This window comes from Adiantum capillus-veneris, chromosome 16 (genome assembly GCF_014529385.1).
Source record: "Adiantum capillus-veneris isolate H3 chromosome 16, ASM1452938v2, whole genome shotgun sequence".
In the NCBI taxonomy this organism is placed as follows: Eukaryota; Viridiplantae; Streptophyta; class Polypodiopsida; order Polypodiales; family Pteridaceae; genus Adiantum; species Adiantum capillus-veneris.
Genome location: NC_140946.1, coordinates 49744487 through 49761263, shown reverse-complemented (window position 1 = coordinate 49761263; position 16777 = coordinate 49744487).

The following is a 16777-nucleotide window of genomic DNA, read 5'->3' as shown; positions in this document are numbered from 1 at the left end:
CAATCTCTAGTTAAGAAGTTTGTGCTTCTATGTTGGCCAAGTTGTCGGCGTCTTCTTTTAAAACACTAAGCATCAAGTTTTAGAATGCTTCATCTTGACCCTTGTACCGTCTTTGGCTCGGTTCTCCAATTAGACTAGCATCTATTGGTTGATCTGTTGGATCTTTCATTTTTGGTTCTCAATTATAGATTTGACCACTATAGTCCATGTACGATGACCTTGATTGCATAGGCACTAATTGTATGTTTTGCTGGCTTGTGCAGATTTTTGAATAAACACTCGGGTTGACTATCTAAACTTCTATCTGCACTTCATCTTTGAGCTTGCAATACCTGGATCCACTAAAGTCTCTGAACATATGGGAGTTCTCTAAATTTGGCTTTACTCTAATCAATAAGATCTTGACTCCTCTGTTGCTTTTGTTGTTCATTAGATATCTATGGCCTTCTAAATTTCATATAAGACTTTATCTCCATTGTAGCCATATAATTGTAAAATCTTCTATGTTAAATTTGTACCTATGTTACCACTGCTACTGGCTCGCTCTACTATACTTGAACTCTCAGGTCGAGATGAGTCCATGTCGACTGGTTTTGTAAAATTGTCTCCTAGCAGATTTTGGGTTGATTAGCAAAAAAATTTCTGCTCAGGTTTGATAAGACTGCTTTTGCCAAATTACTTTTGGTAGTTGATTTCTCTTACACTCACTTTATTAACTCTAGCTCAAAAGTGTCAAAATTGACTGCAGCCTTTGAAATGATGAAAATGTAGGGCTTGAATAACCTAACCTACAGATTAGATTGTTATCCATTTTTTCCACTTGACTTGAATTCAGCTCTTGTGAAGCTCCCAATTCTTTGCCTGCAACCTGGTTCCTCAATCTAAGCTAAGTGAGTCAGCAAATGAGATTTCCAAAATCTATCCTTGCAAGGAGCTAAAGAACTAATCTGCAACTTGAAAACTGAGTTATCATGTATTAATTTTGATCCGATGGAAACCAAACTTGACCAGTGGCCTTGTATTACGTTGTTCTAACACTATACAAGCTCGAAAAGTCCAAAATCTTATTTCTAGGGCTCAAAAGTAAATAATCCCGATTATTTACTTTTCTCAGTTTCTATACTTGTTAGGCTTGTTTTGCCAAGTAATTACCTTGTTGTGGTCTCTAGACAATTTTGGTTAAGTTTGATCAAGGTTTGTCCAAGTTATCAACTGTTTAGTGTCCGTAGACTCTGATTCCAAGAATCTGGATTAAGTCTCAATTTTGTGATCCAAATTTCACCAAATTTGATGTGTGGAGTCTACTTAATGTGCTTGACCCTTTGATGCAGTATAAGAAAATGCACGTGACATGCAGGTGCAGATATCATTGACTTGGGTGCACAGTCTACATGGCCATTTACCACCAAGTTTATGAGTGAGGAAGAGCTTGCTTGCTTGATACTTGTTGTGGAGGCAATTAAGGAGCTTCCATCCATGGAATCTGTATGGTATGCGCCTGAATGCAGATACATCATATGGAAAAGAGGGCTCCTTGGAAGTAGGTGGCGAAGATACTGCATGGACAACAAAAGATAAATATTGAGCAAGAGCATGCATGCATTCTTGCAACTATCATCCACGTTTGCCACATCCTACAAAGGCAGTGACACTCATGCCCTTTATTTGTTTGAGGGAATAAGTAGCTAAAGGTATGATATCCTCTCTCTCTCTCTCTCTCTCTCTCTCTCTCTCTCTCTCTCTCTCTCTCTCTCTCTCTCTCTCTCTCTCTCTCTCTCTCATGATTCTTGACACAAAGACTCTTGCAAAACTCTTTCTAAGTAGTCGAGCACTTATTCTATTCCTCTTGGGCTCGAACTAAAGTTCGACCCTCATGACTTGGATAGTTTTCAAGCATCTTGAGCACGATATACCTTATTTTAGTTGAGCATTTAGTCTCTAGTTTCAAGGCTCTAACTTAAGTTCGAGCCATATGACATGGATGTTTATTTTTCAAGCCTCCTGAGCACTCAAACATGACTTGTTTTAGTTAAGCATTTAGTCTCTAGTTTCGGGGCTCGAACTTAAGTTTGAGCCTCATGACCCGGATGCTTAGTTTTCAAGCCGTATGAGTACTCAAATATAACTTGTTTTAGTTAAAAATCTAGCCGCAACGTTCAAGGCTCGAACTTAAGCTCAAGCCACATGAGAACTCATGAGGCTCAAACTTCTTCATGACACTGACACTCAATTTTCAAGCCCCATGACCACTCTAGTAGAACAATTTTTTTTTAGAAACTATCGTGAAGGGTTTGTATCTCACAAGATTTTAAATGAGTCTTCATGCGGTCCAAACTTGTTTTTTGATCTTATCATCGAAGGACTCAATCTGTAAGAATCATGAACACTCTAGTAGGACTCTTCCAAGCTAGATCCATCTACAAGAGTCCTATCTCATGAGGTTTGACTCTCATGGGCTGGTGACACATGCAAAACTCTTTCAAGTTGAAATGCATCTTGAAACATCTGTGACTTATGAGGCTCTTGACCCTCTTGCCCTTGAGACTCGATTATTAATCCTCATGAGAACTCTAGGAGGAAGAGACTGCTTGCTTGATACTTGTTGTGGAGGAAATTTAGAAGCTTCCATCCATGCACTCTGTATGGTATGTGCCTACTTATCGGAGTAGAAGTAAAGAAATATGGAAAAGGAGATGATTCCTTGATTGAAACACTTTCCTGATGATAGGTTCTTTCTGCATATGATGGAATCCCTTTTTGATGTAGAAATACTTGTGATAATTTCTATGTCCAATAGAGACTAGTTCATCAAAGATAGAGGGTTCACTACAAGTATCCTTTGTATTCAATCAATTTTAAGCTTTTTAGGTGCCTATGCATCTTTATGCTAATTTTGAACTTGCAATGTTTTTGTTGGTGCTTCTAATGGTAATGCAGAATCATCCAATTGCATTAAAAGTGACGAGTTAAATGCACTTACATCAAAATTTGCATATCCAATTTTCTATGTATCTTGCTTGGCAGTTGATATGTCCCTGTTGTCTGGATTTCTTGGACAATCTGCAAAAAAATGTCCACTTTTTTTTCCACAATCTGAGCAATATGCCATGACTGGTGGTATTTTATTTGGTTTTGTCATATCAAGCTCTAGTTGAGAAGTTTGTACTTCTATGTTGGGCAAGTTGTCGGCATCTTCTTTTAAAACACTAAGCATCAAGTTTTAGAATGCTTCATCTTGACCCTTGTACCGTCTTTGGCTCGGTTCTCCAATTAGACTAGCATCAATTGGTTGATCTGTTGGATCTTTCATTTTTGGTTCTCGATTATAGATTTGACCACTGTAGTCAATGTACAATGACCCTGATTGCATATGCACTAATTGTTGTTTTGCTGGCTTGTGCAGATTTCTGAATAAACACTTGGGTTGACTATCTGAACTTCTATCTGCACTTCATCTTTGATCTTGCAATACCTGGCTCCACTGAAGTCTGTGAACATCTGGGAGTTCTCTAAATTTGGTTTTACTCTGATCAATAAGATCTTGACTCCTCTGTTGCTTTTGCTGTTCATTAGATATCTATGGCCTTCTGAATTTTCATATAAGACTTTATCTCCATTGTAGCCATATAATTGTAAAATCTTGTCTGTTGCACTTGTACCGATGTTACCACTGCTACTAGCTTGCTCTACTATACTTGAACTCTCAGGTCGAGATGAGTCCATGTCGACTAGTTTTGTAAAAATTGTCTCCTAGCAGATTTTGGGTTGATTAGCAAAAAAATTTCTGCTCAGGTTTGATAAGACTGCTTTTGCTAAATTACTTTTGGTAGTTGATTTCTCTTACACTCACAAGACTTTATTAACTCTAGCTCAAAAGTGTCAGAATTGATTGCAGCCTTTGAAATGATGAAAATGTAGGCCTTGAATAACCTAACCTACAGATTAGATTGTTATCCATTTTTTCCACTTGACTTGAATTCAGCTCTTGTGAAGCTCCCAATTCTTTGCCTGCAACCTGGTTCTTCAATCTGAGCTAAGTGAGTCAGCAAATGAGATTTCCAAATTCGATCCTTGCAAGGAGCTAAAGGAGTAATCTGCAACTGGAAAACTGAGTTATCATGTATTAATTTTGATCCGATGGAACCCAAACTTGACCAGTGGCCTTGTATTACGTTGTTCTAGCACTATACAAGCTCGAAAAGTCCAAAATCTTATTTCTAGGGCTCAAAAGTAAATAATCTCGATTATTTACTTTTCTAAGTTTCTATACTTGTTAGGCTTGTTTTGCCAAGTAATTACCTTGTTGTGGTCTCTAGACAATTTTGGTTAAGTTTGATCAAGATTTGGCCAAGTTATCACAATTGTTTAGTGTCCACAGACTCTAATTCCAAGAATCTAGCGCAAGTCTCAATTTTGTGATCCAAATTTCACCAAATTTGATGTGTGGAGTCTACTTGATGTGCTTGACCCTGCGGTATATTCAGTTGTGCCAAATTTCTCAATTCTGGAGCAAATGTAAATAATCGTGATTATTAACTACATGTTTTTTTTTTCTTGTGAACTCCCCCCTCCCCCCCCCCCCCCCCTCAAAAGTAAATAATCTTTACTTTTGGTAAATTTTTGATATTTTCTGTCATCTGAGTATGTACACTTATTTAACACATCAATATAAGCCTATGAGTCAAGTCACTGAATTTGAACAAGATTTACCAAGTCACACTCAAGTTCTCGATTCAATACAGATTTCAGTTTTTATCAAGGTTTTGGTCTGCTTTCTGATCCAAACTTCATAAGCCTTCACAAAAGATGTTTGCAATCATGCATAGAGTCTCTGGTATCAACCTTATCAGTTTTGAGCCAAAAGTAAATAATGGCGATTATTAACTTTTGGCCAAAAATGAACAACTTTTTCAACTTTTTCACTAGACTGTCTTTTCATGATCTATTTTGAGCCTATGAATCAAGTTAAAACTTAATTTGAACAAGATTCATCAAGTAGACTCAATTTCTCGACAACTAGTACAGATTTCAATTTTTAGCCTGTTTTGTTATCCAAACTCTATGAGCCTTCACAAAAGATGTTTGCAATCATGCATAGAGTCTCTGGTATCAACCTTGATCAGTTTTGAGCCAAAAGTAAATAATCATGATTACTAACTTTTGACCTAAAATGAACAATTTTTTCAACTTTTTCAATGGACGGTCTTTTTATTATCTATTTTGAGCCTCTGAGTCAAGTTAAAACTTAATTTGAACAAGATTCATCAAGTTTATCAACTGTTTCCTATCCGTAGACTCTGATTTCAAGAATCTGGCTTAAGTCTCACTTTTGTGATCCAAATCTCACCAAAATTGATTTGTGAGGTCTACTTGCTATGCTTGACCTTGTGGTATGCCCAAATATGCAAGATTGTCAATTTTTGGAGCAGATGTAAATAATCGCGATTATTTACTTCAACTAAATTTTTGCAAGTTTTTGTTTCAATCTTGACACAGATATGTTAAGCACCTCGAGTTAAGGTCTCTAGCCAAGTTTCATAAAGTTTTGACTATTTTTTGTCAAATGGTCATCAGTTTTCTGTCCGTAGATTAAGTTTGCAAATTTAGTCACAATTTTCCATCCAATGATCCAAATCTTGCCAAATTTGGTTTGTGGGCTTATTACAGCATGGTAAAGCTAGTGGTATGCCAACTTGGTCAAAAATGTTGAAAAATGGGACAAATGTAAATAATTGCGATTATTTACTTCTGACAAATTTTTGCATCTTTTTGGTCAAGTGAGTATGTACACATGTTTATCACATCAATATAAGCCTGTGAATTAAATTTCAACAAGTTTGGACAAATTTTTCACCAATTTACACTCAAGTTTCAAAAAGTTAGTATAAACTTTAGTTTTTGCCAAGTTTTTCTGCCAGTTTGGTGATCCAAATCTTTTGTGCCTTTACAAAAGTTGTTTGTACACATGTAATGAGTCATTGGTATGAACCTTGGTCCAATCTGAGCTGGAAGTCAATAATCACAATTATTAACTTTAGGCCCAAAACTGACACTTTTTTGAACTTTTTCACCGGACAATCTTTTCATCATCTATTTTGAGCCTATGAATCAAGTCAAAACTTACTTTGGCCTAAAATGTCAAGAAAAAGGAAATAATCTGAGTTTTGACCAACTCTTGAAAATTTTACCTCAAAGTGTCCTTGAGCTTACCCACTGGTTCATACAACTTGTATCTCTTTATGATGTTCTCTCAACCTTGGAAGAATGATCTATATAGGCTCACATATATCTCATTAACCTTTGTACTCAACAGCTTCATGAATTGGCACATTGATCTAATCCCTTGGGGAAATTTATGGGTGATGTTTAGTTTCTCTCTATGATGTATTTTTTGTACCTTGGTTTGATATGAAGATGCTAGCATTGATTTTAATATAGTGCTATATGGTGCATTTGTATGTCTTGGATTGGGTTCCAGGCACTATACTTTATGCTATATAGTAACTAGGGATTTTTGACAAATAGGATAAGGCATCTAACTTTGTGATCAAGGGATATATGGATTCAAGTCGGATGTCTACAAGATCCACCACTAAGACGTGCCATGTGTTGACTGAGATATTGCTAAGTAAGATATGTGTTGACTGGATATTATATGTTGAGTTCAAATATTGTTCGGTCTGAAGTTGAAATGCTGAGTTTGAATATTACTGACTCTAAATATTGATGACTTTGAATATTATTGAGTGTGATAATTGCTAAGTTTGATATTGCTGAGCCAGATCTGCTCAGTCAGATTATGCTGATCTAGATACTGTTGAATCATATGTTGATTTTGATATTTGCTAAGTCAGAACATTGCTAGGTTGGAATATTTGTTGAGTCAGATTTTTGCTAGGTTGGATTTTGCCGACTTTGATATTTTATGCCAAGAAGATCTTGTTGCAAATTTATAACTATCATCTTGCAGTTGTATTTTGGACGCGTTTTGAGTAGGGAAATGAGAAAGAAGCTTTAGCCATGGTGTTCTTTTCTCTATCTGATCTTTCCTCTATGTTCTATTTGCTGAATCTGAAGTTATCTTACTGTGTCTTTTGTTGAGTCTTATCATGGACAGAGTGTTCATTCTCGGTTTGAGAGCATGTGTGTGAGAGAGATACATGTGTGTGAGAGCATGTGTGTGAGAGAGATACATGTGTTGTTGAACCTTATCATGAAGTGTGTCTAATGCAAGTTCCAATTACAAGACACTCTATATACATACAAGAAATTTGTCAAGCAAAAGCATGCAGTGTGAAAGGTAGAGATAATGGGTGCTTCAAGGAACCACTGTAGCACATGTGACATCAAAGGATGCCGCAATAGCTTCCAAGTTTCCAACAAGGGTATTTCATGTAGAAGCTTATCCAGTCATACCTCATTGTGCTCAGTGTGTGAGTGTCTTTTGGACTTCCTCCTTCACTTTGCCAGACATAAAATGCATAGACTTTCACTCGTATGTTCACCTATGCCAGCATGAGTGACATAATATAAATATGCTCAAGTCTTCGATCTTGAACAGTACCTCGAATAGCTAAGACTCTTAGATCACAGAGAATATTACTTGAAGCTTTGGGACTAATGCCTTGCTCATTTAGGAGCTTAGCTTCCGAGCTTGTTTTCTTATGCCATGTATTGTTAATGGCGACTTGAATGTACCTATTCAAAGTCAAAAACCCAAATCCATAGGTTCTTGAGATCTAGGCCTTTTTCATTGCATTGGTCTTTGAATGCCACCATTTTGTCTAGTAGTTTGGCATACTTGTATGTCGATACTGCTTCATGAAACAGGTCCTACGATTGTAGTAGGGAGTGATGTAGACTTTGCTTTATCTCCCATGAGAAGCGGTTTTAGATGTGTTTGGGCTCTCTGTGAGTGAGTTTTCAATAGCAATTCTGAAACCCACTTTGTCATTGGTCCATGTGTGATCATCTTTTTCATTTTCCCCTTTTGCTCAATGACTTGATGGACACTAGGCTTTGATATCCATATCTGATGATTATTGTTGTAAAACTCTTGGAGAAATCTTGTTTCTGTAGTAGATCACAAGGTATACATTCGGAGAATGTGGCACCTTTGGCTGTGACTCGATTTTGTTGGCTCTTCTTTGTGGTTTCTTGCTTATGAGTGGAGCTTTGTTCCATATGATTGATCTTTTTTTTCCGAGAAAAAGATCCTTCTATTAGTTAATGAAAACTGCCCATAGGGCTACAACCACCTCTGCAAGAGAGGGCTACAACAAGCATGATGGGGAGACTCTCCCAATGAAAAAACAGCATATATACAATGAGGCTAAATCAAGAGATGGGAGGAGGGAAGATCCACACAGGTGGACAGTAGTGCCATCTGAGCACACCCTGGACTATAGTGTAGAAAGGCCCAGGGCGCCAAAGTTGAAGGAAAGCCTCGCGGCGCTCCCGCATGCGGTCGGAGCTGCCCTGTAGTCCCTCAAGCTATCCTCTGAGAGTATGGATCAGCTCTAGCCAGAATTCACGAACAGTCTCTGCTGGTGGCACAGGGCGAGCCTCAAAGATGCGGAAGCAGCGGGCCCGCCAGATGAACCAAAGTGGCAAGCCACTGATGAGCTCCCAATACTCCTCTCTCTCACTGCACCACTTCTGTGGAGTAAGCTCTTTAGTAGGCTGGAGTGTAGGTCGGCCCCCCTTCATCACTATCATCCTGCTGGTGGAAGATAGCTCAAACTGAAGTGCCGGGCCCGTGAGGGTGGACCAAGCCGCTGCCCCCCAAGTGTACTATCGAGCCGTGGAGAGAGCAGGCATGAGCCGAAGAACTGGTAGCCACACCTGCTGGGCCGAGGGACACTCCCAAAGATAGTGACGCTGACTCTCCACCAAATGGTCACAAGCTGCACATGCGGCCGAAACACCACTATGCACAAGCCAACTCCCTACTGTTGTAGCTCTGTGTGCAACCAGCGACACTGGAACAAAGTGACACGCCTCGGTTGTCCGAAGTCCCACAGCCTCTACCAAAAGGCTGCCAAGAACTCAACTGGGAGGCCCTCCTCCTGCCAATGACGTGCTGCAGCGGGGCGGGCCTCTCTCTGTGCTGCAAGTATATGACGTCCAAGCCGAACAGTGTACTAAAAGAAGGGGACTCCTGGGTGGTCTGCAAAAGAGAAGGGGTCCCTCCATAGCCACTCACCAGGATCCCATTGTACTCGTGCCAGTGGATAGCACTCCCAAGCCCATAGCCTCCAGTGTCCAGTCTCAAGAGCTGCTGCGTCAGGGTCTATGACGCAAGTCCTCCCACAGATGCCCACAACTCGGATCCTCTGAAAACAACACTCTGCTACCTGCGGGGCCTCTATTGCAACTCGTTGTAATCGTCCCCCACCCTGAAGCTCGAAGAACAGGGTTGGGACTGTCTCTGAGCAGGCCCTGACTGAAATGAGAACCTCCAAACGTGTGAAGGCTCCCATCCACCGGGGTGCTACTGGCTCGAGAGGCGTGAGCTACTCACTTGGAACTGACTCTGAGATGTCCTGACACATGCTCTGCACCCCTCTCATGCCCTGCAGAGAAGCTGGCAGCCCTGTACCTCCTTTAACAAACCTGTGAACTCTAGCCATTCACCTAGAGAGCGCGCTGGACCTGCTGCCATGGGACCCCAGGAAACATGCGGTCGACTGCCAACCAAGTGGCATCTCTGAGTGCTAACCATGGGGTTTCAGACGAGGGGCTGCCGTAGGTGCTCCTCCGTGCACATCGGCTATCGCTGCTCCAGGCCACACCATAAGAGCTCCCAAGAACGAAGTAAACTCATAGCGAAGCAGTCCTCCAGTCTCCTGCCCAAACCAACTCGGCGCATCTCTGTAAAGATCCATATGGTCGAAGGTTTCCAAGGGCCTCTTGATTCAGGCACCCTGGCACGAAGCCTCTACCAACAAGAACTCCTTCCAGGGCTCCTCACCTGGAAGAAGTCCTCTGACTATGAACTTCCCTAGAAGGGCTCTGCTCTGCTGTGCTGGATCAATGATCCCAAGCCCTCCCTGAGAACAAGGGAGCGTGATGACCGACCAAGACATCTTGGCTCGGGCCATGTGAGTGTCACGTCCTGACCAAAGGAAGTTCTTGATCAACCTCTCTACCTGGCTGATACAAGAACTCGAGAAGATCCAACAGGAAGTGATGCACCACATAGTTGCCAACAGCACCTGGTTGGCGACTACTACTCTACCAGCCAGCGACAGACGTGCTGAGCCCCCATGTAACAGCTTTCTCCTGATGGACAGGAAAAGAGGAGCAATCTACTACTCGGGAGACAAGTCCAAACCAACCTGACAACCCAAGTATCGAACTGCAGTCCTTGGGGGAATCCACTTGAAACCCTCTCCTGGCATCCAATCTGGCATAGGAGCACTACCAACCGAGAAAGCCACAGTCTTTCTCCAGTTGATCAGTGCGCCCAATGCACAACAGAAGGTCTCCAGAGCCTGCTCACATCTGTGAAGATTGGCCTCCTGGCCATCTAAGTACAAGGCTGAGTCATCGGAAAACTTAGCGTCCAGTAGCTCCTCTCCCTAAATAGGGAGTGCTAAGCCCCGAAGACCAACCTGTTGTGACACCAAAAATCCGCTCATCGCCTCCGCATAGAACAGAAAGAGAAAGGGGGCAAGAGGACAGTCCTTTCTGACCGAGCGTGTGAGCATGAAACGCTCACCTCTCCCCCCTGCCAAAAGCACCTGACTGTGAGTCTGTCTGTACAAAGCTGACACCCCTTTGATCCAAGCATCTGAGAAGCCCATCCTGCGAAGAGTGCCCTCTAGAAAGTCCCAATCAACTCATTCGTAGGCCTTCTCAAAATCGAGAAGAAGAATCACAAGGTCCTCACCACGGAGCCGTGCCAGGGCAAAAGCCTCCCAAAAAGTAAAGATGTTGTCAAGCATACTGCGTTCCTTGACAAAACCTATCTGAGTCCCATGTATAAGGCTCTCTAAGAGTGGCTGAATCTGCAAACTCAGAGCCTCAGCAAGAATTTTTTAAGCTGAGTTGAGGATGGTGATGGGGCGCCACTGTTGAATCTCATCCAAGGAGCCACCCTCCTTGGGAATGAGGTAGATCAGGCCCTCACTCATGTTGTCAGGCATCACTCCTGTGTGAAAAATGTACTGAAAAGCACTACAAAGATCTGGGCCAAGCAGGTCCCAGTACTCCAAGAAGAAACTAGAAGTCAACCCATCCTCTCCTGGACAGCTTCTACCACGAGGGAGGGCCCTCAGAGCTATGTGCAGCTCCTCAAGATGAAGTGGCATCTCTAGCCTCTCGCACATCTCTAGCCTCTGGCGCATCTCCTCTGTCACAAGACATGGCATCTGTGCCCAAACCTGCTCCCTGCATGCATCCTGCCACTCTGACTGAGGCTCAGCCGATAGTAACTCACGATAAAAGTCGGTAGCGACTGCATGCATATCCTCGGGCTCACAAGCAACTGACCCATCGGGCCTCCTCAACTGACTCACCTTGGCATGCGAGTGCCGAGGCCTTACTGTCTCAAAAAAAGCACCAGTCACTTTGTCACCCACCTTAGTCCACTGAGATGTCTGTCGGTGGAAGGCAAACTCATGATGCCTCTCCTCTGTGCTAGCAAGCTCCTGTCGAGCCTGCTATAACTGCTCCTCCAACCATGGACTGTCTGGATGCTGCTCCTGCATCCTCTGTAGTGAAGCAATGCCCCGTCAGAGATGTTGCTCCGTCTCTCTCGCTGTAGCCTGGCGAGCCAGAGACTCCTGGAGAAAAAAGTGGCTAAGCTGAGCTAGGCCTGAGGCCACTCTGTCTGCTGATGAATCTTGTTTGTCCATGCCCTCTGTCCAAAGAGCCTCTACCCTCTCTCTGAGTGCTAAGTCCAACAAGACCCTCTCTGGGATGCAGAGAATTGTGCTCCCACTCCTGTGCCTGTCTACCACTGTGAGGATCACTGGTGCATGGTCCAAGAAGGAAGTCCCTGCTAGGATGCCCACGGAACCCCTCATGTCACTGAAGTGGCACTAGTGTAGAAGCGATCTATGAGCGATAGATTCACTCCTCCCACTTTGCGGTCCGATCTAGAGAAGGTAAGACTGTCTAGGGGCCTCACAAAACCAGAGGGCTGCCATGTATCCGAGACCCTCAAAGTCATGCAAAACCTCTCCCAAGCTGCCAACTCGACTCCATGCACAGTAGCATGGCTGCCACCAATCCTGTCAGAAGAGTCCTCCAACATGTTGAAGTCCCCTCCTATACACCAATGATCGGCCTGCGGCAAAAACTCAACAATCTGTGAACAAAACTCTGCCCGAGCACTCGCCACATTGGGCGCATAGATGTTCAAGAAGCCCACAAGGCGACCCTGAACCTGCATAGTAATACATTGAGCCCTTCCTGGCACAATAATCCCTCTGCCCACAATGGCCTTTGCAGTGAGTCCGCAATAGTCATACATACCCCTCCCTGGATGCCTCCAGGTCCAAAAGCAGCTAACCAAAAGGTATCATAACGTCCACGCAAAATCCGACCACAACCCCGAATGCGCCTCTCACACAGATGGTGCTCCTGAAGCATGAGGAGATCAATCTCTCCTTCCACGAGGCAACATTGAAGCTCCTGACGCAATAGGCCCCATTGTCGTAGAATGTGGGGCCCACCTAGTCCCTGCACGTTCCATGAGACAATCCTCATGGGGAGCGAGAGAGAACAGATGCTTCTGCAGCAGCAAGACGGGCTATCTTTGAGGTAGGCTTGGATGGGGAGTAATCTGCATCCGAGCATCCTGTAGATAGGCGTGACTGCAGTGAGTGCCTAACCCAAGCCCAAGCAAAGCCAGCCGTACACAACTCAACCTCCTCTGCCTAGGAATCCTCATGAATTTATACATAGCAAGTCAAACAATGCGTATCAGCAAAGAAGTACACCACAATGTGCCTACATCCTGCTGAGTCTGGGGGTGTCACCACAAACTTGGCCAATGGCCACAAAGTCTGCAACATATCTGTAACTCCAAGTTCTCCCATGTGGTGAGAGAACTCTAAGACTTGTGTATGTAACCATCCCACCACTGAGTCAAGGGACCACTCTGAATCGTCCCTACCACAGAGTGGGAAGGAGAAACCAACTGCTGAGTCCAGAGCCTCTGTCCCCCTAGCGGCGAGGAACAAAACATGGACCCTGAAACAGGCTGCCTCATGGTCTGCTGAGGAATTGCCGAGAAAACGAGTAAACCCGTAGTCGAAGAAGTCCCAGCCGGAGTCTGATGTCAATGCTCATCAGCCCACAAGGGATGTTTGCAAGGGAGGATGTCTGAATCTGCAGAGGGGGCCGCAAGAAGGGCTGACCCTCTCACGCTAGGAGACTCGTGGCAAAGGCGGTGCCAAGAGATCGCCTAGCCGCCGGAGAGGGACCAGTCTCCTGAGCCGACTGAGGAACTGGAGCAGGAGGGGGGGGAGAGGGAGCTGGGGAGAGTGGAGGAGAAGAGGGGCGGGATGGGGCGACAGAGGTATAGGGGCAAGGTGGAGAGGCTACGGGAGCAGAAGGCGGGGAGGATGAGGAAAAGGGGGGAAACTCTAGGGGGGAGCGGCTGTAGAGGGAGAAGCGGAGGTGGAGGCTGGCGGAGGGATGTCTTCCTACTCGAGAGGACCAAAATCGTTCCTCGTGGGAACCCACTGCTGCTGAGTAGGCACCTGAGGGCCACTCTGAGTGCCACGCTGACGTTCTAGCCCCTAGCGTCGGCGGCCACGGGCCTGCTGCCACCCCTCCTCCGCTGGAGCCCCAGGCTTGGAGGGTGGCTCTGCATCTGTACGTTGTGCTGCGGGCCAGCCCTGGCACGCTAGGGCTGAGGCTGTGGTGCAGGTCGCAGCCTCCTCTGTGGAAAGGCCTTCGCTAGATGGCCCATTTGTCGACAGATGAAGCACTGGTTCGAGAGGCCCAAGTACTCCACACTCTGTCAAAACCAACCCCCACTCACCCGAGGTAAAAGGATAACCTTCGGGAGAGTGTGGGTATCTCTGACCAAAACTCAAACTGAGGGAATGCCAGCCGCCTTGGCAACTACTGATGCTGTCGTGCGAGGTGTCTCCACGACAGTCCCAATGGCGGAACCGATCCTGGAGAGAAGTGGTAGGTACTCTCTCCATAAACCCGAAAAGCAGACTGAGATGGGGATGTCTGCCTCCTCTACTAGAACATCCGAAGCTGGGTCAAAACCATGTCGCCACTGTCAAAAGTGGGCACGTGAGGCTCGGATGGCCAGTGGACTCATAGCTATGACCTTGGACGCCATCTCGGAGGACTCAAACTCGATCTGATAGTACCCCCGTTCGAGAATCTGGACATCCAAAATCTTTCCCACCTCTACGAGAAGGCGGGCCTGGAGAAGGTCTCGCAGCTCTCCTCTGCTAGGTCGGGTGCTAAGAATCTTGCAGATGACCGAGGTCGCCTGCAGTCGCTCTACCTTGGCGGCAAGGCATGCTTGCTCTGTAGGCGAGAGAGCAAGTCAAATGGAGGGCTCAGGCGAGGGGGCTTCTGGCGAGTCCCTCTGTGGCTAAGTTGGAGCCTCCATCTGTGTCTACTGCTATGGCGTAAGAAGAGGACGATGGGAGGGTGCTGCAGAAGGGCACGCCAACACTGCTCCAAGGAGTTGAAGCAAATGCCGAAAGTGCCAAATCTATAGGGAGTAACCCAGGCGGCGGGCCCAAATTGACGGCGAACGGGCCGAGTTGGGGGGGGGGGGGGGGATCAAGCGGGCTAGGGCAAGTGGGCCAGCGAGCCAGCGGCGAGAGAACTGAGGCTGAGGGCGTGCGGCGGCATCAGGGGCTGATAGTGGGCGGTCGAGCAAGGACAGGGCAGCACGAGGGGGGGGCAGCGAGGGCTGAGGGCAGGCGAAGGGGGACAGGCGAGCGGGAGGCAGCGGGGGCTTAGGGCAGCGCGAGGGAGGGCAGCGGGCAGCACGTGGGGGGGGGAGGGAGCAGCGAGCGCGCCTGTCCGTGTTTTACTTCAGCTGATTCTTCTTCTTGCGGAGGACTTGATTTCTCTTTGCCACATGATTGATCTTTGATGTTCTAGGTTGAGCTACTATTATTGGTAGACATATTTAAGTTCTACCTTCATAAAAGCCTTGCGCATCAAGTAGCTTGATAGGAATCATCCCCTGCTTTACTTTTCTTTTTTGAGTAGCTTGGTAGAAGTCTAGCTTTGATACCTATACTTGTTGTATTGCTTGCTTCTTTGTAGGTCTTCTCTTTTACCTTTTGGTGTTGTTCTTCCTCTTGCTTGAGGTGTTTGTCTTTCATTGATAGCTTGGCTTGCTCTTTGTGAAGTCCTTTCTTGAGATGAGTAGGTCTAAGCTATTACCTTGGGCTTTTTGGCCCAAACATTTGTGTTTCCCTGAAATTATCCTTGAGCAGTGATTGACTCATTTGATGCTACCCACCCTATCACCTTTGCTTGTTGAGATTGAACATGTGATTCAAGTATTGAAACTATATCTTTGAATTTGACGTGCTCTTTGGACACTAACACTTGTTTGATTATCTTCGTCTTCTTCTGAAGGATTTTTTGTGATGGAAACTTTGGTTGATAAACTTTTTGCTTAGGTCTCCATTGCATTGTTGATGGTGTGTCTCTTGATGTTGAGGCTTCATGGGAATCTTGATGGAGATTCGTTGAAGGTAAAGTCAAATTGTGAGGTTGATTTTCTTCAGTATTTACCATAGCTTTACCTTTTTCTACTAGGACTGGTTGTTTCTTCCCTACATGGATAGGAGATGCTTTTGGGACTGTCATTGTTGTTTTTGTTGAAGGAAGACGTTCATCTAGCTTTTGGCCAGGACCAGACTCTCTTTGATATGATGGAAGTTGGTTATGTGGAAAGTATCCTTGTATTCCCTAGTACTCAACTTGAGTATGGATTTTTCCACTCCAAAGCTAGGAATTGGTGTTTTGAAACTTGTGTAGACTGTATCTTCTAGCTCTGTGATTGGTGGCTTTCCCATCATTATTCATGTGCCATAAGTCATTAGATTCTTTGTCACATAAGGATATATCATATATAATTTTGAGTCCTATTTCTCTATATATGTTGAATTTGATCATTGTAAGAGAGAATCAATTTTCTACCTTAAACCTACTCTTCTCTTGATCTTGATTGTGTTGAACACTTGTTTTGGAACTTGGTTATTCATATGCTTTCAGTTGTGCACTTTTTGGATTTCACTTCTTTGAGAAAAATTTTGTTGATTCTTCAGGTATGTCGATGCTGATATATTCTTGTGGTTTCTTTTCTTCCTTTGTTTGTGATTTTACATCATGGTGCATGCTACATCTCTCTCTCTTGCCTATTCTGCTTTTACACTCACAAGTTTCATTAGCTTCCTTCAATACTTTTATCATAAAACAAGGATTTATGTCATAGCCATTCTCATCACAACACTTCTTAGACATTATTCTTTTATGCATGCATCTAGAGTAGCCAGTATTTGCTCCCATCAAAAAGTTTTGAACAAATCTTTTGGAAATATTTTTTTGATTGTAAGCTTTATTCTCTACTGATCTCTCTAGGATACTCACATTTATAGGAACTGTAGGTTCTATCTGAGATCCACTTGAAGGAGGTACCACTCCAACAACATTCATTGTTTGTTTCCCCTTTATCTTTGGATGTTTTCAAAAATTAGGAATGAGATTTGTAACAATACATTCTAAACGATATCCAAACATATCTACGTTATTTGCTCGATGAGAACAA